This window comes from Piliocolobus tephrosceles, chromosome 5 (genome assembly GCF_002776525.5).
Source record: "Piliocolobus tephrosceles isolate RC106 chromosome 5, ASM277652v3, whole genome shotgun sequence".
Taxonomy (NCBI): Eukaryota; Metazoa; Chordata; class Mammalia; order Primates; family Cercopithecidae; genus Piliocolobus; species Piliocolobus tephrosceles.
This window is the reverse complement of record NC_045438.1, coordinates 105,633,859-105,650,101: the sequence shown is the minus strand read 5'-3', so window position 1 is coordinate 105,650,101 and position 16,243 is coordinate 105,633,859.

Here is a 16,243-nt window from a genome sequence, read left to right as displayed (position 1 = left end):
ACCAGGCCTGCCTTACAAGAGCTACTGAAGGAAGCACTAAACATGGAAAGGAACAACTAGTACCAGTCACTGCAAAAACATGATAAATTGTAAAGTCCATCGAGGCTAGGAAGAAACTGCATCAACTAACGGGCAAAATAACTAGCTAACACCATAATGACAGGATCAAATTCATACATAACAATATTAACCTTAAATGTAAATGGACTAAATGCCCCAATTAAAGACACAGACTGGCAAATTGGATAAAGAGTCAAGACCCATCAGTGTGCTGTATTCAGGAGACCCATTTCACATACAGAGACACACATAGGCTCAAAATAAACAGATGGAGGAAGATCTACCAAGCAAATGGAAAGCAAAAAAACAAACAAACAAACAAAAAGAAAAAACAAGGATTGCAATTTTAGTCTCTGATAAACAGCTGTTAAACCAACAAAGATCAAAAGAGACAAAGAAGGCCATTGCGTAATAGTAAAGGGATCAATTCAACAAGAAGAGTTAACTATCCTAAATATATATGCACCCAATACAAGAGCACCCAGATTCATAAAGCAAGTCCTTAGAGACCTAAGAAGAGACTTAGACTCCCACACAATAATGGGAGATATTAAAACCCCATTATCAGTATTAGACAGATCAATGAGACAGAAGGTTAACAAGGATATCCAGGACTTGAACTCAGCTCTTTAACCAGCAGACATAATAGACGTCTACAGAACTCTACACCCCAAATTAACAGAATATAGATTCTTCTCAGCACCACTTCACACTTATTCCAAAATTGATCACATAGTTGGAAGTAAAGCACTCCTCAACAAATGAAAAAGAACAGAAATCACAACGATCTGTCTCTCAGACCACAGTACAATCAAATTAGACCTCAGGATTAAGAAACTCACTGAAAACCACACGACTGCATGGAAACTGAACAACCTGCTCCTGAGTGACTACTGGATACATAATGAAATGAAGCAGACATAAAGATATTCTTGGAAATCAATGAGAACAAAGAAACAATGTACCAGAATCTCTGGGACACATTTAAAGTAATACACAGAGGGAAATGTATAGCACTAAATGACCACAAGAAAAAGCAGGAAAGATCTAAAATTGACACCCTAACATCACAATTAAAAGAACTAGAGAAGTAAGAGCAAACAAATTCAAAAGCTAGCAGAAGGCAAGAAATAACTAAGATGACAGCAGAACTGAGGGAGATAGAGACACAAAAATCCCTTCAAAAAATCAATGAATCCAGGAGCTGATTTTTTGAAAAGAGTAACAAAAGTGATAGACCACTGCAAGACTAATGAAGAAGGAGAGAAGAATGAAATAGACACAATAAAAAATGATAAAGGGGATATCACCACCGATCCCACAGAAATAAAAACTACCATTAGAGAATACTATAAACAACTCTATGCAAATAAACTAGAAAACCTAGAAGAAATGGATAAATTTCTGGGCACATACACCCTCCAAGGACTAAACCAAGAAGAAGTTGAGTCTATGAATAGATCAATAACAGGCTCTGAAATTCAGGCAATAATTAATAGCCTACCAACCAAAAATGTCCAGGAACAGATGGATTCACAGCCGAACTCTACCACAGGTACAAAGAGGAGCAGGTTCCATTCCTTCTGAAACTATTCCAATGAGTAGAAAAAGAGGGAATCCTCCCTAACTCATCTTATGAGGTCAGCGTCATCCTGATACTGATGCCTAGCAGAGACACAACAAAAAAAGAAAATTTTAAACCAATAACTCTGATGAACGTCGATGCGAAAATCCTCAATAAAATACTGGCAAACCGAATCCAGCAGCGTATCAAAAAGCGTATTCACCACGATCAAGTCACCTTCATCCCTTGCATGCAAGGCTGGTTCTACATATACAAATCAATAAACATAATCCATCACATAAACAGAACCAATGACAAAAACCATATGATTATCTCAAGAGATGCAGAAAAGGCCTTTGACAAAATTCAACACCCCTTCTTGCTAAAAACTCTCAATAAACTAGGTATTGATGGAATGGATATCAAAATAATAAGAGCTATTTATGACAAACCCACAGCCAATATCATATAGACAAATCTAGAAGTATTCCCTTTGAAAATGGCACAAGACAGGGATGCCCTCTCTTGCTACTCCTATACAACATAGTGTTGGAAGTTCTGGTCAGTTCAGGGCAATCAGGCAAGAGGAAGAAACAAACGGTATTCAGTTAGGAAAAGAGGGAGTCAAATTGTCCCTGTTTGCATATGATATGATTGCATGTTTAGAAAACCCCATCGTCTCAGCCACAAATCTCCCTAAGCTGATGAGCAATTTCAGAAAAATCTCAGGATACAAAATCAATGTGCAAATATCCCAAGCATTCCTATAAACCAAAAACAACAAACAGAGCAAAATCATGAGTGAACTCCTATTCACAGCTGCTACAAAGAGCAGAAAAGACCTAGGAATCCAACTTACAAGGTATGTGAAGGACTTCTTCAAGGAGAACTACAAACCACTGCTCAATGAAATGAAAGAGGACACAAATAAATGGAAGAACATTCCATGCTCATGGATAGGAATAATCAATATTGTGAAAATGGCCATACTGCCCGAGGAAATTTATAGACTCAATGTCATCCCATCAAGTTAGCAATTACTTTCTTCACATAATTGGAGAAAAACTACTTTAAAGTTCATATGGAACAAAAAAGAGCCTGCATTGCCAAGACAATCCTAAGCCAAAAGAACAGAGTTGGAGGCATCATGCTACCTGACTTCAAACTATACTACAAGGTTACAGTAACCAAAACAGCATGGTACTTCTACAAAAACAGATATACAGACCAATAGAACAGAACAGAGGCCTCAGAAATAACACCACACATCTACAACCATGTGACCTTTGATAAATCTGACAAAAACAAGCAATGGGGAAAGAATTCTCTATTTTACAAATGGTGCTGGGAAAACTGGCTAGCCATATGTAGAAAACTGAAACTGGATCCCTTCCTTACACCTTCTATAAAAGTTAATTCAAGATGGATTAAATATTTAAATGTTAGACCTAAAACCATAAAAACCCTAGAAGAAAACCTAGGCAATACCATTCAGGACATAGGCATGGGCAAGGACTTCATGACTAAAACACCAAAAGCAATGGCAACAAAAGCAAAAATAGACAAATGAGATATAATTAAACAAAAGAGGTTCTGCACAGCAAAAGAAACTACCATCAGAGTGAACAGGCATCCTACAGAACGAGAGAAAATTTTTGCAATCTATCCATCTGACAAAGGGTTAATATCCAGAATCTACAAAGAACTTAAACAAATTTACAAGGAAAAAAACAACCAACCCCATCAAAAAGTGGGCAAAGGATATGAACAGACACTTCTCAAAAGAAGACATTTATGCAGCCAAGAGAAACATGAAAAAATGCTCATCATCACTGGTCATCAGAGAAATGCAAAACGAAACCACAATGTGATACCATCACACACCAGTTAGAATGGTGATCATTAAAAAGTCAAGAAACAACAGATGCTGGAGGGGATGTGGAGAAATAGGAATGCTTTTACACTGTTGGTGAAAGTGTAAACAAGTTGAACCATTGTGGAAGACAGTGTGGTAAGGATCTAGAACTAGAAATACCATTTGACCCAGCGATCCCAATACTTGGTAGATATCCAAAGGATGATAAATCATGTTACTATAAAGACACATGCACACGTATATTTTTGTTGCATTATGCACAATAGCAAAGACTTGGAACCAACCCAAATGCTCATCAGTGATAGACTGGATTAATAAAATGTGGCACATGTACACCATGGAATATTATGCAGCCACAAAAAAGGGTGACTTCATATCCTTTGCAGGGACATGGATGCAGCTGGAAACCATCATTCTGCACAAACTATCACAAGGACAGAAAACCAAACACCACATGTTCTCACTCATAGGTAGGAATTGAACAATGAGAACACTTGGACACAGGGCAGGGAACATCACACCTCGGGGCCTGTCATGGTTTGGGGGTAGAGGGAGGGATAGCATTAGGAGAAATACTTAATGTAGATGATGAGTTGGTGGGTGCAGCCAACCAACATGACACATGTATGCATATGTAACAAACTTGTACATTGTGCACATGTACCCTAGAACTTAAAGCATAATGATAAAAAAAATTTCTTATTTTAAAACTAAAATTGCTGAACCAAAGAACATGGAAATGTTCAGACTCATTGTTTAAAATACGGAAAATATTAAACAAGCAAATAATAAATTCCCACTATGATATTACATTTGTTTATCTTGTTCAGTATGTATCAGATTATTTTGAAGAAAGTTAATGGATGTATCATTATGTAAATAGAAGCATACAGAAATTATGCTTACTAAAAAATAACCAGAAAACACAGTCAGTAGTGCAACAGTAGAAAAAAATACGGCAAAAGAACAGAACAACTTCCTATTATAAGATTCAGTAGTTTGTTTTAAAATTCAGGAATATATGAATAATTATAATAATAATGAATTGGAAACACTTAAATTTGTATAGTAAAGTTGAAACCAAATTTGAATATATCTAGTTTATAATACATACTTGTAGCAATGACTCCAGCTGAAATGTCCTCTTTGACCTCCTCCTATGGAAAGTTGCACAGATAACCATTCTACAATAATGAAGAAATAGCATATACTCTTTGCATTCAACTATTTTGTCTTCCAAAACATGATGGTAAAAGCCATCTGGAAAGTTCTGGAAGGAGTGTCTTATAACCACATGACAACTCTATAGACAGTGAAATGACAAAGTAGTTTGGGATGGTTACACAAGGACTTGGAGGAGAAATCTCATGAATATTTTAGTCATGGATTTTTAACACCCTGGAATATTTGACCTTAACTTGACAGCACAAAATACACTGCAGAATATCTAATGTATTTTGTCTGAAACCACTGAGACCAAATTGTCGTGTTTTGGTAGACTGAGTCTCAAGTTGTAGTTCAGTTTGATCTTGACTTTTGCAGGAAACCTGGGACATGGAAGAAGATGGCAATAATGAGGTTCTGAAAGGATGAAAGTCTAGCATATCCCAGAGGATTAAAGGGTCTTTACAAGTAACTTTTCAAGCAAAACCTTTACACAAGAAACAAAACTGTAATCTCCACAATCACAGCATATTACTTTTTCCTCTCACAGCCAGATAAAATATTTCTCTTTAGTCAATGTTCTAGAATACTTTATTATTACTGTTTTCAAATCATTATGTATGTGTTAGAGAAGAACAGATAAATTGAAGAATTGTACTCACATTTGACCTATTTCCTTTCATTTATTTGACAAAAAGTTGTATTTGCCAAGCAGTATAATATTTTAAATATTAGGACAATTTCACAAAAAACACTTTTACACATTTATAAGTGACTGAAGTTTCAGTAATTAAAATGAATCATATTTTTAATTTGTTTATATTCTGTGAAGCTTTGTGTACCAATGTGGCAAATAGGTCATAAGATAATTCTCTATTAAAAGAATTGTAGTATCTGCTTCCATAAAACTCAAGCACTCAGAAAGGTATTTAAAACATTTAGGAACTCACTGAAGAAATGTTTATATAGTCCACACATAGGGGACATGAAAAAGTTAAGTAGAAAAGCTCCAGGTTACAGCTGAGTTGTTGGTAGGGTGCATGCCCTACAGCTTCATAAAACAACTAATACAGAATCAATTACTTCTGCTAGGTAGGGAAGGCTTGTATCCAGGTAACCTCTAAAGTACTTTCTTCCCACAACTGTTAATGCAGAGCCCTCCCACTACTGCTACATACCTGATTATAGACAGGATGTGGAGTGGAGTTAGTACACAATAAATTCATTCCTGTGCATCCAGGAACTATTGTTGAAATTTTGGTGAAAGTGCCCTGAAAACAAGCAAAACTAATAATTCTACTTTTTATGGATCTTTTCAATAGCAGGAAAAGCAGTAAATAGACATTTGGGGTCTGTTAAATAAAGGTTGCACTTTAATCTTTGTTAAAAGATAACAGCTGATTTTTAGTGTAGGTTTCTCATAAAATGAAGATAATTAATATCCACAGTGTATAAAGAATTCCAATAAATCCCTAAAAATAAGTCATTCAATAGACAAATATAAAATAATATGACCGAAATACATACAGAAAAATAATTAGGAACAGAAAATAAGCATATTAAAGGTGCTAAATCTTCTCAGTCACTAGAAAAGTGGTGTGGGAAAAACATGTTGACACAGATATAATTTTATTCCCATTAAGTATAGCAATAGTAAGACACCAAACAAAATAGTAAGTATTGGAAAATTTTTGTCTTTGTTTTGTTTTCTTAAATTTTATTTAAAATTTTCAAGATAGGGTCTTGCTCTGTCTCCCTGCCTGAAAGAGTGGTGGCACCATCACAGCTCACTGCAGCTTTGAACTCCTGAGATCAAGCCATCCTCCTGCCTCAGCCTCTGGAGTAGATGGGACTACAGGTGCACACCACAGTGAACACCCTGGAAAGCTTTTGGGAAAATGGAAACTTTAATTCCGTGTTGGTGAGACAGTAAATTGGAACAACCACTGTGCAGTATGTTAGAGGTATCTAAAATCATTTAAAATGTTTTAATGTCTGAATCTATTTATAGTTCTAAATATATAACCTAGATAAATTTTTATAAATATGCAGTAGAAAATTTTTATAAGGATGTTGATTGGATCACTCTTTGTAATGATAAAAAATAAAACCAAAATTTAGAAGTTCATTAGATGGAATATGGAAATATGAAGAGACTCAGTAAAATAAATTGTAATACAAAAGATGAAATAAAATTCATCTGTGTTAATATAGATGCAAAAACATAAATATAGATAAAGTAATGTAAATTATTACTATGTAATATAGATATAAGCTTAAAGAAGAATCTTACAAAATAATAATATATCATTAGATAAATTAATAATACAGTTAGAAAGGAAGGAATGAAAATGAATCAAGGTAAGTTATAAAAAAAGTCTTTTATTTTTTCTGTATACTACAAAATCTGAAGTTAATAGGATAAATAAATATATATATATTCACTAATTTTGACCATTTATGTGGTTGTTGTATTATATTCTTTATACTTGTTTCAAAGTTAAAATAGATAATATATAAAATAATTATAATTAGGATAAATATTGTAACTTGTTGAAGAATGATGAAAATGTGAAGAAAATAAAGTAAATGTGAAGATATTTTTAGTTACGCACATTCACGAATAAAGGGTTCTGGAGAAAGAGAGAGTCAGTGCATGAATAGATAGCTACAATGTTGTAGAAAATAACATCAAAACATCCTCCAAACTATTAAACATTCAATATACACTGTGCATTAGGAAACTAATGTCCTCTATCATTTTACAACTCATCTCTTTGGTCCACCGATGAACAGAAAAGATTTTGCATAGTGTCAACTGTTAATTAATTAAAATGCTATTTGTTTAACCATAATTACAGCTTTTAAGTCTCTAATATAAAAATACAGTTATGGAGTTACCAAAGAAATATCTTAATCAAATTTTTCTTTGATTTTAGACATTAACACTAAAAATGATTACAATAAGTATATATATATTAGAGTAAGGAATACATATGTGTATATTTAGTCAATCAAATTATTTGTTCTATTCCATTTCTTTTCTAGGACTTCTGTTAATTATCTTAAGCAAAGGAAGTATTTTAAACTGTCTGAAACATAGCATGCATACTATTTGGTTATTTAATAACATAAATTGCAATCTAAAATGTATAATCCCAGTTCCATGGCAAATTTCAGTTTACCCACAATTTTTGAGACTCAATACTGTGGAGTAAGACAAAGTTTGCTAAATTACATGATATTTGTCTTAATAGAAGAAGAAAATATGCCCTACAATTCCCTTCTTGCTACTAGACACTTTCATTAATTTATGACGTGTAAATCTTTGAAGAACAACTGAGCAAGAATACTGTCAACTCTTTTTCTAAATTTGCTGGCTTTTTAAAGCCATCTACTATCTTGATAAAATGACAAAATAAAAAATATATAAAGTAGTAAAATGCTTTATTTTACTACCCTGCTGGTCAGCTCACAATAGAGCAATTAAGTAACTAAGGAAATGTGAAAAGACTGGAATTATAGAAAATCAAAGCTGCAGTTAAGAATAGATCTAGAATATATCTCAGCAAATGTAGTAGACAAGGCAAGGTTCCAAAATGTTGTGAGCAGATGCTGGAGAGGATGTGGAGAAATGGGGACACTTTTACACTGTTGGTGGGAGTGTAAATTTGTTCATCTATTGTGGAAGGCGGTGCGACAATTCCTTAAGGATTTAGAACCAGAAGTACCATTTGATCTGGCAATCCCATTACTGGGTATATACCCAAAGGATTATAAATCATTTTACTATAAAGGCAAATGCACACATATGTTTATTGCAGCACTATTTACAATAACAAAGACTTGGAACAAACCCAAATGCCCATCATTGATGGACTGGACAATGAGAACACTTGGACACAGGAAGGGGAACATCACACACTGGGGCCTATTGTGGGATGGGGGGAAGGTTGAGGGATAGCATTAGGAGATATACCTAATGTAAGTGACAAGTTAATGGGTACAGCACACCAACATGGTACATGTGTACATATGTAACAAACCTACAGGTTGTGCACATATGCCCTAGAACATAAAGTATAATAAAAAAGAAAATGAAAATGTGGCACAAAAAAACAATGTAATACTAGGCAGACATAAAAAAGAATGAGTTAATGTCCTTTGCAGGGCCAGGGATGAGCTGGAAACCATCATTCTGAGGAACCTATCACAAGGATAAAAAACAAACACTGCTTGTTCTCACTCATAAGTGGGAGTTGAACAAGGAGAACAGATGAACACAGGGAAGGAAACATTATACACTGGGGCCTGTTGGAGGTGTTAGGGAAAGGAGAGAGAGACTATTGCAACAAACACCTAATGCATGTGGATCTTAAAACCTAGATGACGGGTTGATGGGTGCAGCAAACCACTAAGGCACATGTATAACTATGTAACAAACCTGCATGTTCTGCACACATATCCCAGAACTTAAAGTAAAATAACACTTAAAAAAAAAAAAAAAAAAGTATACTTAAAAAAAAAAAAAAAAAAAAAAAAGATGTGAGGCCAGGCATGGTGGCTAACACCTGTAATCCCAGCACTTTGGGAGGCCAAGGCGGGTGGATCATGAGGTCAGGAGATGGAGACCATCTGGCTAGCATGGTGAAACTCCGTCTCTACTACAAATACAAAAAAAAGTAGCTGGTGTGGGTGCCTGGCACCTGTAGTCTCAGCTACCTGGGAGGCTGAGGAAGGTGAATGGCATGAACCCGGGAGGCGGAGATTGCAGTGAGTGGAGATCTCGCCGCTGCACTCCAGCCTGGGCGATAGAGCATAACTCCGTCTTAGGAAAAAAAAAAAAAAAAAAGGAGATGTTGGCAACCTCAGGGATGATTTATCAAACATATGGGAAGTCACATTTTAAACCCTTTTTATTTGCATCAGTTCATCTTTTTCCACCTAAAGTTCCTTTGAAAATATGCATTTTCTGTACTAGTTTTATTATTTTCTCATTTGTTGAGGATCAACTACATCATTCTAGACAACTGAAAAATTATGTTTTGTAGTACAAAAGACATGTGACAATGTATTTAGTTCAGATATTTTGTCTGGAAAGCAAATAATGAAAATTTACTTTCACATATTTTGATGTTGAGAAGTTTATATCAAAGTGAAATGAAAAAACTCCATAAAACTTCATTTTATTAACTATAACCTCAGTTGCTTAGATGCTAAGGATGGAATAGCTGTATCCATCTTTGTAACTTGGTCTAATTTTCTTTTTCATTTGACCATTTTGATACTTAACATCATGTAGGCATTACCAAGGTAGAAAATATTATGATACATGCAGTTTTTACTTATTTTTTTCTGGGAAATTATTTGCATAGGATAAGGATAGAGTAACTTTTATTATTACTATTATTATTACTATTAAATTAAGCATTAAACCGAGTACACATGGACCAGAAGAAAGGAATTATAGATACAAGGTCTCCATGAGGATGGAGGGTGGGAGGAAGGTGAGAATCACCTGTCAGGAACTATGCTTGTTACCTGTGTGACAAAAATCAATGGTACACCAAAACCCTGTGACACAAAAATGACAAAAAAAACCAAACCTGAACATGTATCCCCGAAAACAAAAAAAAACCTGCACATGTACCCTCGAATCTAAAATAAAAGTTAGAAAAAAATCTTTTAATAAATTGTTCTCAATATGGGCTTAAGAAGCATGAGTTGAGAAATATCTTTATATACTGGGAGAGGTTGCGTTTGAAGTCTGTGAAGTTCTGGAAGACCATGTCTGTCTCACACATACTGATCTTTGGAATAAAAACAAACAAACATTAAACATTGTCTTAAAGTGATTCACTCCTCACTAGAAGTGATAGCTCATGCCATGATTTTTATTTTTTGGATTTTTTATTATTATTTTAATTTTAATAGATTTAAGATTACAAGTGTAGTTTTTTTATATTTGTGTCAACTTTCTCAAAGGTGAGTTGGTTGTAGGTATGTGGCTTTATTTCTGGGTTCTCTATTCTCTTACATTGGTCTAGGTATCTAATTTTATATCAGTACCATGCTGTTTTGGTTACTATAGCTTTGTAGTATAATTGAAATTCGGGTATTCAGTTTTATTTCTCTTGCTTTGGATTGTTTTGGCTATTCAGGCTCTTTTATGGTTTCATATACACTTTAGAATTGTTTTTCTCATTCTGTGAAAAAATGACATCAGTAATTTGATAGTAATTACATTGAATTTGTAGATTACTTTGAGCATTATGTTTATTTTAATGATATTGATTCTTCCTATTCATGAATATGAGATGGTTTTCCATTTGTTTATGTCATCTATAATTTCTTTCATCAGTGTTTTGTAGTTCTTCTTGTAGAACTCTTTCACCTACTTGGCTGATTGTATTTATATATACTGGGATATACTAAATATCTTTTTTTTTTAAATTTATTGTGATTGTGATTTAGTTCTTTATTTGGTTCCCAGCTTTACCATTATTGGGTGTATAGAGATGTTACTAGTTTTTTTTTGTACATTGATTTTTGTATCCTAACCCTACTGAAGTAATTTATCAAATGCAAGGGTCTTTAGGAGGGTTCTTCAGTGTTTTCCAGGTGTAAGATCATATCATCAGTGGACAGAGATAATTTAGCTTCCTGTTTTTCCAATTTGGTTGTCTTTAATGTTATTCTCTTGTCTGATTGCCCTGGCTAGGACTTCCATTACTATACTGAATAGGAGTGGTGAAAGTGGGCATAATTGCCTTGTTCTAGTTCTTAGGGAGAACGTTTTCAACTTTCCTGATACTGGTTTTACATCTGTCATACATTGCTTTTATTATTTTAAGGTGTATTCCTTTTTCGTCGAGTTTGGTAAGATTTTCTTTTTTATCATGAAGGTTGTGGAGTACTATCAAATGCTTTTTTTGCCTCTATTGAGGTGATCACATGGATTTTTAAAAATATAGATGTGGTGAATCATGTTTATTAATTTGTATATGGTGAGCCAACCTTGCATTCCTGAATGAAAACCAACTTGATTGTGGTATATTATTGAATTAATGTGGTGTTGGATTTGGTTTGCTAGTATTTTGTTGAGGATTTTTGCATCTGTGTTCTCGAGGGCTATTGATCTGGAATTTAATTTTTTATTGTGTCCTTGCCTGACTTTGGTATCAAAGTGATGGTGGATTCATATAATTAGGGAGAATTCCTTACTCTTCAATTTTTTAGAAGAATTTCAGTAAGATTGACATCACTTCTCCCTTGTACATGTGGTAGAATTGGACTGTGAATCTGCCTGGTGTTGGGCTTTTTTTCTGTTGTTGAAAAACATTTTATTACTGATTCATTTTTACCACTTTTTTTTTTTTTTTTTTTTTGTCTGTATGGTATTTCTATTTCCTCCTAGTTTAATCCTGGGAGGTTATATGTCTCCAGAAATTAATCTATTTTCTTTAGATTTTTCAGTTTGTGCGCATATAATTGTTCCTCTTAGTCAATGATGATATTTTGTATTTTTGTTGCATCAGTTGTAATGAAATCTTTATAATTTCTGATTGTGCTTCTGTGAATCTTCTCTCTTTTCTTCTTGTTTATTCTAGCTAGCCATCTATCATTTTTTAATCTTTTCAAGGAACAAACATTTTATTTCATTGAGCTTTGTTTCATTGTTTTGCTCTCCATTTAGTTCTGCTTTGATCTATTTTTTTTTTCTGCCAATTTTGTGTATTGTATTCTTACTTTTCCAGTTTCTTAAAGTTCAATGTTTGATTGTTAATTTGAGATTTTTCTGTCTTTTTGATGTGGGGATTTACTACTATAAACTTCCCTTATAGCACTGTTTTTGCTGTATCCCAGAGATTTGAGTATGTTGTTCCTCCATTTTCATTTGTTTCATTTTTTTTTTTTTTTTTTTAATTTCCAGCTTAACTTCATCATTGGCCCAACAATCATTTGGGAGCAGGTTATTTAATTTTCAAGTATTTGTATAATTTTGATGGTTTTATTTGTTATAGATGTATAGTTTTATTTCACTGTGTCACAAGAAGATATTTGATATGATTCCAGTTTTCTTAAAATTTGTAAAGACTTGCCTTGTGGTATAGCATATGATCAATTTTATAAAATGTTGCACATATAGGTGAGAAAAATATACATTCTATTATTGTAAAGAAGAGCATTCTGTAAATGTCTGTTATGTCCATTCGGTCTAGAGTGCAATTTAAGTCCAGAGTTTCTTCTTTGACTTTCTACTTCAGTGATCTGTCTAGTGCTTTCAGTGACATATTGCAGGCCCCCACTATTATTGTGTTGCTGTCTATCTCGTCTATCTCTTTTGTTACTTATAGTATTTTTTTTAATCTCACTGCTACAGTGTCAAGGGCACATATATTTGTAATGTTATATCTTCCTAATGAATGGATCTCTTTATCATTACATAAGTATCATCTTTGTGATTTTACTGTTGTCAATTTAAAGTCTGTTTTATTTGATATAAATATAGCTACTCCTACTCACTTTTGGTTTGGGTTTGCATAGAATATTTTTGTCCACTTCTTTGAGTCTGTAAAATTCTTTACCAGCTGGGTGATTTTCTTGTATGTAGCATATTCTTGGATTTTGCTTTCTTATTCATTCTTCAACCCTATAACTTTTAGTGAAGTATTTAGTCCATTTATGTTACGTATGTTTAAAATTAGTATCAATAAGATAGTTTTTGTTCCCGTCATAATGTTATTATCTAGATGCTTTGTAGTCTTGATTGTGCAATTGTTTTACAAGTTTTGTGAGTTTTATACTTTCACATGTTTTATGATGATAAATGTTGCCTTTTGTTTTCATGTTTAGAACTCCTTTGAGGATTTCCTGCATGTCTAGCTTAGTGGTGACAAATTCCCTTGGTATGTACTTGTCTAGGAAAGACTTTATTTCTCAATCATTTTTGAAGCTTAGTTTATCAGGATACAAAATTCTTGGCTGGCATTTTTTTTTTTTTTTTTTCCACAGAAAGACTAGCAATAAAACCCTAATCTTTTCTGCCTTAAAAAGTTTCTTCTGGGAAGTCCACTGTTAGGCTGATGAGATTTCCATTGTAAGTGATTAGACACTTCTCTCTTGCTGCTTTTAGGACATTTTTCTTCATGTACACTTTGAATAGCCTGATAACCATGTGCCTTGGTGAAGCTCATCTTGAAGTATGTCTCCAGGAGTTATATGAGCTTTTTGTATCTGGATGTCTAGACCTCTATCAAGACCAGGGAAGTTTTCCTGAATTAGTCCCTCAAATAGGATTTTCATACTTTTTATTCTTTCTTATTTCTCTGGAATATGTATTCCTCATAGCTTTGGACAGTTTACATAATCCCATATTTTTTTGAAAGCTTTGTGAATTAAAAAAAATTGTTTTTATTTGATTGGGTTAATTCAAAAGACATGTCCTCTAGCTTTAAAACTATTTCTTCTTTTTTGTCTAGGTTACTGTGAAGGCTTTCAACTGTATTATGTAATTCCATCAGTAATTTTTTTTTTTTTATTTTCAGAAGTTTTATATTTTTAAAACATAGCTACCTCTTTTTTATATTCTTAACTATTTTCCTAATTTATTTGTTAGTTTTCAGCATTCTGTTGGATCCCATTAAGCTTCTTTAAAATCAATATGTTTCATGCTTTATCTGGTATGTCAAATATTTTATTTTGTTTAGAATCTTTTGCTGGAAAGTTAGAGTGATCCCTTGAGGGTGTCATACCACTGTTTTTCATACTTCCAAAGTTGTTTCTCTGACTTATTTGCATCTGGATGAACTTTCTTTTCTTAATTCTAAACTCACTTTCATTTGGATGAGAATTATTTCCCCCTAGAGTGTGATTATAATATGTGTTGTGTAGAGTCTTCAGCTTTGTTTCTGGATGCTTTCAATGGCATGTTTCTTGGGTATAAACTGCCTTTGTATGGTGGTTTTCTCAAATGCTGGTTTTAGTATTGATGTACCGGTATGTGAGGAGACTCACTACCTCCTGTGGGGCTGGGGTGGCAGCAGTCTCAGAAAGTTTACCTTGTTCCCTATTAACTTGTGTCAGTGAATTTTTGATTGGATTATGTAGTTCAACCTTCAGGCCAGTAGGTGGTGCTTACAGATAAGAGCCAGCTATTGCTGACACAGATAGGTACATACTTGATCTTTGTTTGCCCTGAAAAGCTCTCTGTTGCCTCAGGCAATAGGATGTCCTGTGGAGTGCACTGTGGTTTGAGATTCCTTTGCAGTTCCAGTTGGGGGTTGGAGGATGAAGCTGGGCAGGATGGGATTCAGCAGGATTAGCTACATGTCTCAATGGCAGGCATGAGCATGAGCTCAAAGGAAGGCTCTGGGGAGGAACTGCCAAGCATCTGGAGATGTTCTAAAGTGTGGAGTGGCTAAACCTCTGCTGTTCCAAGTTCTCTGTCCAGGGAGTGGGGGTAACCTAAACTCCCAATCTAGAAGAGTGGGAGCTCCAAATGTCTGCAGATGTCAAAAGGCGTAAAGCAGAGAGGTGCAACTAAACCAAGATCTCTGCATCTGAAGGGAGGAATGGCTCAGTCTCCCAATATAGGCAAGTGGGTGCACTGAGTACTTGGAATTATGCCTGGGCATGGAGTGGAGAGAGTCCCACTTTACCAAGATTTCTGCACAGAGAGAGAAGGGCAACACAGGCTTCTACTCCAGGCATAGCATAATTTTTGAATGCAATCAATTTTATTACTCCACTATTGATTGCTTAACTAGGAATAAATTTGCTATGGTCAATGGCTGTGTAAAAGAATAGAGGCCATCGTTATAACTTTACCTGGTAAGGGCCCTGCAGTCAAGAGGTAAACCTTCACAATAACATTTTCTTAGCTAGACAGTGTAAATGCTATATGAAGAAAGAAATGTTGAGTGTGTTCTGCTCACTTTGCTGCCTTATGTGATATTAACCAACCCATCAGATTCCTGTAAGGCCTAGCATGCTTGCCTGTTTCACTATAGAATCCAAAGTGCCAGTGATTTTTTTAAAAATGTGTTATCTTATGTTCTTTTATATCTTTCTGTAGAACACATTTACCACAGGGAATGTATGCATGTATTTTCATTGTATATTTTAGGAGCCTGACTAATGACTATTCAGTTCAAAGATACAAGTATTCATGGTCATTTATGGAAATATGTACCTGTCATTTAGTGTGGCTTTAGAATAGACGTATCATTCCTCTACATTGAGTTGGGCATATATTTATTACTTGAGGCAGGAGAAAACTGTCATGGTCAGGTTTTCCTTTGTAAGTCCCTTCTGTTTTTAAGAGTCACCCTGTATTATTATTATTAAAATAGTACTGTGAATAAAATTTGGGCTTTGGAGTCACATAAATTATAGATCGAATTATGATTCTTTTGTTTGCTAGTAGTGAAAACCAGTGCAATTTATGCAATACCCCCACACATTTTCTTAGGGAAAAAGTGGAAATAATAATACCAACTCACACAGATAATGCACATAAAGCTTTAACAGTGCCCTAAATACATAAAAAGAAAAGCCTTAACAAGAACTATCATACC